Source organism: Phoca vitulina, unplaced genomic scaffold (genome assembly GCF_004348235.1).
Source record: "Phoca vitulina isolate PV1807 unplaced genomic scaffold, GSC_HSeal_1.0 scaffold21, whole genome shotgun sequence".
Lineage (NCBI taxonomy): Eukaryota > Metazoa > Chordata > Mammalia > Carnivora > Phocidae > Phoca > Phoca vitulina.
Window position 1 is genome coordinate 8,855,776 of NW_022589724.1, and position 6,971 is coordinate 8,862,746.

At 50.0% G+C, this 6,971-nt stretch overlaps 1 pseudogene; it reads left to right on the forward strand.

Annotated features, from left to right (window-relative positions):
- Window positions 1-1,372: 1,372 nt before the first annotated feature.
- On the forward strand, window positions 1,373-1,912 carry LOC116640931 (annotated as a pseudogene).
- The last annotated feature ends 5,059 nt before the right edge of the window (window positions 1,913-6,971 follow it).

A 6,971-nucleotide genomic window follows, 5' to 3' on the forward strand; every position in this document is an offset into this window, starting at 1 on the left:
GGCAGCTCTTTCTGCCCACGGGTGCTGTCCCTGTGCTTTAATAAAACGACCTTTTTACACCAAATAAATAAATAAATGAATAAATAAAAAGTACGCTTTAATAAAGCCACACTTTATTGTTTTTCATTTGGGGCTTCTGCATATGATTCTATTATGGGGAAAAAAAGAGATTTATCCAATAAAAAGAAACGCAAACACAAAAGAGTCTGCAGCCTATCACTTCATTGCGCAGCCACAGCGGGTTTTGTTTTTTCTTGGTGGGTGGTGGCAGGCGGGTGTGTAGTGTTATTCCTTTATTTTGTTTTTAGCAGAGGAGACGGATATGGTCAGATCTATTTTCAAAAAGATAAAGATAATTCTGCGGTTTCTCAGCCCTCGCTTGCAGCCACAGTACAGGAAGCATGAAGCCCACTCCCCGGAGGGCTGTTTCTCTGGGCCCTGAGCTCAAGGCCGCTTCTCTCTACCCTACTGGGTGCTCCCAAGGATAAGGCTTCTCATCCTTTGGTTCCAGGAGCCAAAAAGAAATGTTAGTTCCTTCTGGGAAGAAACGTGACCTCCTCTGATGCCAGAAGCATGAAGCCAATGTCATCGAAATACCCTCCCAACCTCTTCTCCTTCCCAGGGAAAGAGACAACTCTGAGGACAGCCTGGAGGAGTGGAAAGCCCAGTCTTTTCAATAATGCAGACATGGGGGCGCCTGGGTGGCTCAGTTGTTAAGCGTCTGCCTTCGGCTCAGGTCATGGTCTCAGGGTCCTGGGATCGAGCCCCACGTCGGGCTCCCTGCTCCACGGGAAGCCTGCTTCTCCCTCTCCCACTCCCCCCTGCTTGTGTTCCCTCTCTGCTGTGTCTCTCTCTGTCAAAATAAATAAATAAAATCTTTAAAAAATAAATAAAAATAAATAAATAAATAAAATAAATAATGCAGACATGGGTTCAAATCCTGACTTGGCCACTTATTAGTCATGTGATCTTGGACAAGTCACTTAGATTGTCTGAGCTTGGATGTCCTCAACTGTAATGATAATAATTATCACTCATGCTCACCTCACTCACCAGCTATTAAGACATATTACAAAGCCATAGCCAAAGAAGTAGGCATGGGACAAAGCAGAAAATGGAAGAAAACATAATATTGTGAAACAGATCTAACAATACATGAGAGCTTGTTGTATGAAAGAAGTGACACCAAGAACGAATGGACAAAGGATGGAACCTGTAGTAAATGGTGTTGGGGAAGACAAAAATAAAGGCACCTTATTATGTGTGTGGGTCTTCAGTTACCTTTGGTTGACTAAAGGCCTAAATGTGAAACTTATAACTGTAGAAACTAATAAAAGGGATATACGGACCTGGTTGAGCAGGCGGCACCATCATGGGAGGCGACATCCACCGCAACAGGGACCGAAAGCTTTGGCGCAAGGAGCCCAAGAGCCAGGACATCTACCAAGGCTGTTGGTAAATCTGTACAGATCTCTGGCTGGACAAACCAGCTCTACCTTCAACTAGTTTGTGCTGAAGAGGTTGTTCATGAGTTGCACCAACTGGTGGCTTCCGTTCCTTTCCTAGATGCTCAAGAAGATGAAGCTTGCTGCCAGGAAGACAAAACAACTGTGCTTGTAGGAACTGTAATGGATGATGTGCGTGTCCCAGGGGTCTCCAAAGTAAAGGTGTGCGCATGAGCCACATCAAGGCCAGGAACAAGATTGCCACCTTCAACCAGTAGGCCCGGGACTCCCACAAGGGCTCTGGCACCATCCTGTTCTCTGATCCTCGAAAGGGCCCAGAGGTATACAGGCATTTCAACAAGGCCCTGTGAACCCTACACAACCCCCCCAATCCCTATGAGTGCTCCAAGGACCAGAAGTCCAAGTGCACCAGAGGCCAACAGGCCCACCGTGGCTACAAAAACTAACTTCAGATACTGCCTTGTTATTAAAAAGAATCTGGATGCTGGAAAAAAATAAACTGACAAAAGGAATATAATAAATAGCTCTCTTTGCCAAATCTACTGTGAGAATGAAGACCATTCTGAGCAGACTGTCGACATTCCAGAAAATGTCAACATCACTCTGAAGGGATGCACTGTTATTGTGAAGGGCCCCAGAGGAGCCCTGCAAAGGAGCTTCAGTCACATCGATGTAGAACTCAGTCTCCTTGGAAAGAAAAAGAAGAGCCTCCTACCTGACAAATGGTGGGAAAAAGAAAAGAACTGGCTACTGTTCGCACTATCTGTAGTCATGAACAGAACATGATCAAGGGCGCGTTATACTGGGCTTCCCTTATCAGATGAGGTCTGGGAATGCTCACTTCTCCATCAACACTGTTATTCAGGAAAATGGTTCTCCTGTTGAAATACATCCACAGGGCTCAGATGAGGCCAGGTGCTGCTTGTTCAGTATCTCGAGCCCAGAAAGATGAGTTAATTCTTGAAGGAAATGACATTGAACTTATATAAAACTCAGCTGCTTTGATTCAGCCAGTCACAACAGTTAAAAACAAGGATATCAGAAAAGTTTGGGATGGTATCTATATTTCTGAAAAAGGAACAGTTTGCCAGACTGATGAATAAGATCTAAGTCATCTAGCTACAGAAACAGCAAGATGCCAGATGATTTTTCAGACTTATTTGTGACATCTTAACGATGCAATAAAAGCTGTATTGATTTTTGGTGGAAAAAGGAATGTGAACATTCTTTTAATCTCAGGGAAGGAAAGGGTTTATTAAAGGAGATTCCAGATGGGGAAGAGGAGGTTGAAGTGAGCCCTGGAGAGTGGGGTGGGGCACATTTGCCTTGCAAGTAGAGACCTCGGTATTGTCTTGAGGGCAGGGAAAGGCTAGACCATGCTTCTGGTTCAGAAGGTTCAGAGGAGTCTGGGGAATTGAAGCATTCAGAGGCATCCACCCAGATGTCCCTAACTCATTGGCCAGGATCCCAGGCCTTTACCTTGGCCTACAGACTTGCCCTGGTTGGGCAGTCAACGGTCTTTGAAGTTTAGCCGCTCAGACTACTTCAGGCTTGTCCTGAATTCTTTCCCCCTTCCCTCTTTGAGGGATGCAAGTTTCCTTGGATGCAGTTAAAGGGGCCCTGTGGCTTCCATTCCTGACTTTCCATTATCTGCTTCTTGGCCTCAGCTGTTCATTATCTTTCTGTAGGGGCATCCATAGTGCTTACTATGGCCATCTAATACTGTGATCTTTACAGCCACGGTTACTCAGCCCCCAGCTGACCCCCAAGTCTCCAATGCCTCACTGCCTACTACCACACTCCACCCACAGTTGCACCATGCAGCTCAGCACTGCTACAGTGTGGGGTTTAAGATGTATTTATTTGAGAGAAAGGGAGAGACAAAGTGCAGCGGGGCGGGGCAGAGGGAGAGTCCTAAAGAGACTCCTCGCTGAGCGCAAGGCCTGACACAGAGCTCGATCCCAGGACCCTGAGATCAGGACCTGAGCTGACACCAAGTTTCAGCTGACTGACTGCGCCACCCAGGCCCCCCAACAGCCACAAGTTTTAACATTTGGAAGCCACCTTGCGCTAGGGCCTGCCTGCGCTTCACCCCCCACCAGTGATGGGGTCCTCCTTGCCAGCTGAGAGGGGCTAGCACAGCTCCCAAGCCCCCATCTAATCACCTGCTTTCTTGGACCACTCCCAGCACCAGCTGCAGCAGGTAAGGTTCTTGGCAAGTAAACAATGAAATGGGGTTTGGGTGGGGGCGGGGGCAAGGGGTGGATCAGGGATCAATGCCTGTGAGGAACTGGGCAAGGGAAGTCACTGTGACGCCAGCCTGACAAAGCCTCGGCCGGTCCCCTGGGAGGCCTGGAGCAAGGCTGGCGGGGCAGAGCTGTCCCCCATCTGGCTGAAGTGGTAGAGTCTTTACACCACCCTTCCCCCCATCACTCTGCCCCCGGGGAGGACATGACCTCGGGAAGGGCTGCTCTTTGTGGCTGGGCAGCAAGTCCTTCCATGAAGGGGGTGCTGGGAGCCTTCCCCACGTCAACCACAACCCGGGAATGCACTGTACACTTGAAAGCAGACTGTCCTGATCATAATAACAGCTAACATTTATTTAGTGCCAGCTGAGGCTCGGTGTCGTATATCCTCAAAGGCAGGGACCGTTATCATCCCCATGCTCGTGCGCACAGATGAAGAAACTGAGGCACAGAGTGCTTGAATGACTCGGTCAAGATTGCATAACATGGGACAGAATTGAGATTCATTCTGTCTGGAGATGAAAAAAATAAGTCTAATAAAATTCTTTTTAACTTTTTTTTAAAGATTTTATTTATTTATTTGTCAGAGAGAGAGAGAGCACAAGCAGGGGGAGTGGCAGACAGAGGGAGAGGGAGAAGCAGACTCCCCGCTGAGCAAGGAGCCCGATGCGGGGCTCGATCCCAGGACCGAAGGCAGACGCTTAACCGACTGAGCCACCTAGGCGTCCCAGTTTAATAAAATTCTTTTGGAATTTAAAATTTTCAGGAATAGGTAATACAGAGATCTCCTGAACACCCTTCACCCAGGGTCCCCTGATGTGAACATCTCGCACAAACGTGCTACGCTTGTCACAACTGAGAAATTAACACGGGTGTATTACCATTAACTAAACCAAAGGCTTTACGTGCTTTCCACTAATATCCTTTTACTGTTCTGAGATCAAACCAAGATACTACCTTGCATTTGGCGTCCCACAGATTTGGACTCTCCGGCGTAAACTTTTGACCTGTCCCCTCACCAGCTGCCTGCTGTTCCCACAAAGTCTCTGTGGCTATCAACCCCTCAGGGGCCGCTCACTGCCCCAGGTGTGTGTGGGCAGCCCCAGAATGTGGCCTGCTGACTGGCTCACTGTTTTCTCTGCGTCTCCTCTCTGCTGGCCTGTGGAGGAAACTCCCACCTCGGCTCAGTCATGTGCTTGTTTTGATTTCACCCCTCAGACGTTTCCTGGTGCTCTCCTGTGTGTCTGGAGGTGGGTGCCCTCTCGGGGCTCGCAGCTCCCGGCTCGCTCCCCCCCTTCTCTCTGATCTGCCAGCCGCCCAGGCTCCCGGGCCCTGCAGGTTTGGTGTGAAGAAAAGAGCGAAGCAGGGGATCCCTGTTCTTGCCCCCACACAACGCAGCCGCCTCACAGACCACATAGCTCCCTGTCGTGTGTCTGCCCAGGGTCCTGGGCCCCACGGGTAGCTGCCCACGGAAGGCACATGACCGTTCTGCTCTGGAATGACAGAGAGAGACCGAGCTTTGCGGGCTGGGAATCGGACAAGATCCGGATTACTGCCCTCCACTCCCACCTCTGCCACTCACCACTTACTTGGGAGACTTTTGCATGATTCCACGTCCAGTTTTCTCACGGAACCAATGAGAACAGCATCTTGCTTAGGGGTTAAAGAGGCCACACCAAGGCCCGATGATTTGGGGCTCTGCTGTTTCTCGGCTGTGCGGGCAGGGTCGCGTGTGACTCCCAATCCTCAGCCCCCTCATCTGTACCGCGGGGAGAATAACACCTACTTTTTAGGGCTCTTGTGAAGATGAAGGAAATCAATAAAGACAAAGCATCCAGACCCGGGCCTGGCATGGACACGCTCTCAACTGATACTAGTTATCGGGTAATTTACATGGATGTTTAGAGAGAATCAAATGAGATCATTATTGGAAAGGTGCATTGTAAATAGCAGAGTGTGCTATAACGTGGTTACTGTTATTTTTAAAAACCACTTTATTATATCAGGGGACACAAGTAATCTGTTGGACACTATTGTCTGTCTGGGGCGATTCCCATGGTCAGTACAGCTGGAAAAGGGATGAGTTCATGAAGTCTATAGCCCTTTATGGAGCTCCTATTGTGTGTTACCTAGAATTTTGGGCATGTTTACTTACAGTTTTTCATTTAATCATCACCAAACTGGGATGGCTATTTTTTTTTTTAGACAGAGAAGGGGGAAGGGGAGGGGAGGGGCAGAGGAAGAATCTTAAGCAGGCTCCACACCCAGGGGGGCTCGATCCCACGACCCTGAAACCATGATTTGAGCGGAAATCAAGAGTCAGAGGCTTAACCAACTGAGCCACCCAGGCGCCCCTGGGATAGCTATTTTTATCCACATTTAATGGCTGTCTAAACTAAGCTTCAAATATGTCCCATCCCTCAAGAAGCAGGAATCAGCCTATTTATTTGAAAGCCTCCCATGTTCTGACACTTCTAGGTGCTGGGCCCCTGCTTTAAATGACCCTGCATTCCAGCGGCAGATTCAGTGAACGTGGGGGCCTGCGTTTGCCCGTCTGCTATCAGATCCTCCCCGACCTTCCCTTGCTCCCTGGTGCGTCCCAGAGGGGCGGCCCTGGAGGAGCGACTTTCCCCATCCAATGCCTGCACCGAAGCACCCAGCAGAAGCCGGCTGTGAGGATTACTGTTACTGCTGCCGTTGCTGTTGTTGTCAGCTGCGCCTGGGAGCAGGCTGGCTCGCAGCTGGGGCCCAGGCAGAGTTCCAGCTGCGGGGATGGGGTCGCCCACAGCGGGGGCTCCCCGAGGGCTGCATGTGTTTGGAAGCCTCCTCTCAGAATGCGCACGCTGTGGCTTCCCTGTGCGCGAGTAATGCCGTAATTGCAGCCTTCCCAGCTGTCGGCCATGGAGACAGCCCAGAAAATGAGGTTGGCTCAGTAAATATTGAACCGAATTATGCAAACGAGCTCCACAAGAGACTCAGCTGCAGAGACGGGGTCTGATTGGTGGGCCCAGCTTGCAGGAGACCCCTCCCCTTCCCCACGACCGCTCTATCAGCCAAAGCAGCCCCCTGGGGCCCGTCACATGCTCCTGAGGTCCATCAGGAAGGAGGGTTGAACGGCTTTGCAGAGGTTAGTGGGGAGTACTGTAATGGGACGGGGCGGGGGGGGGGGATGGTATTGAGTTCCTGCCACATCCTCACCTCTCTCCAAAAGAGGCTGCTTTGCCAGTAAGTCTTTGAGGGCACACGGGGCAGGGGGGGT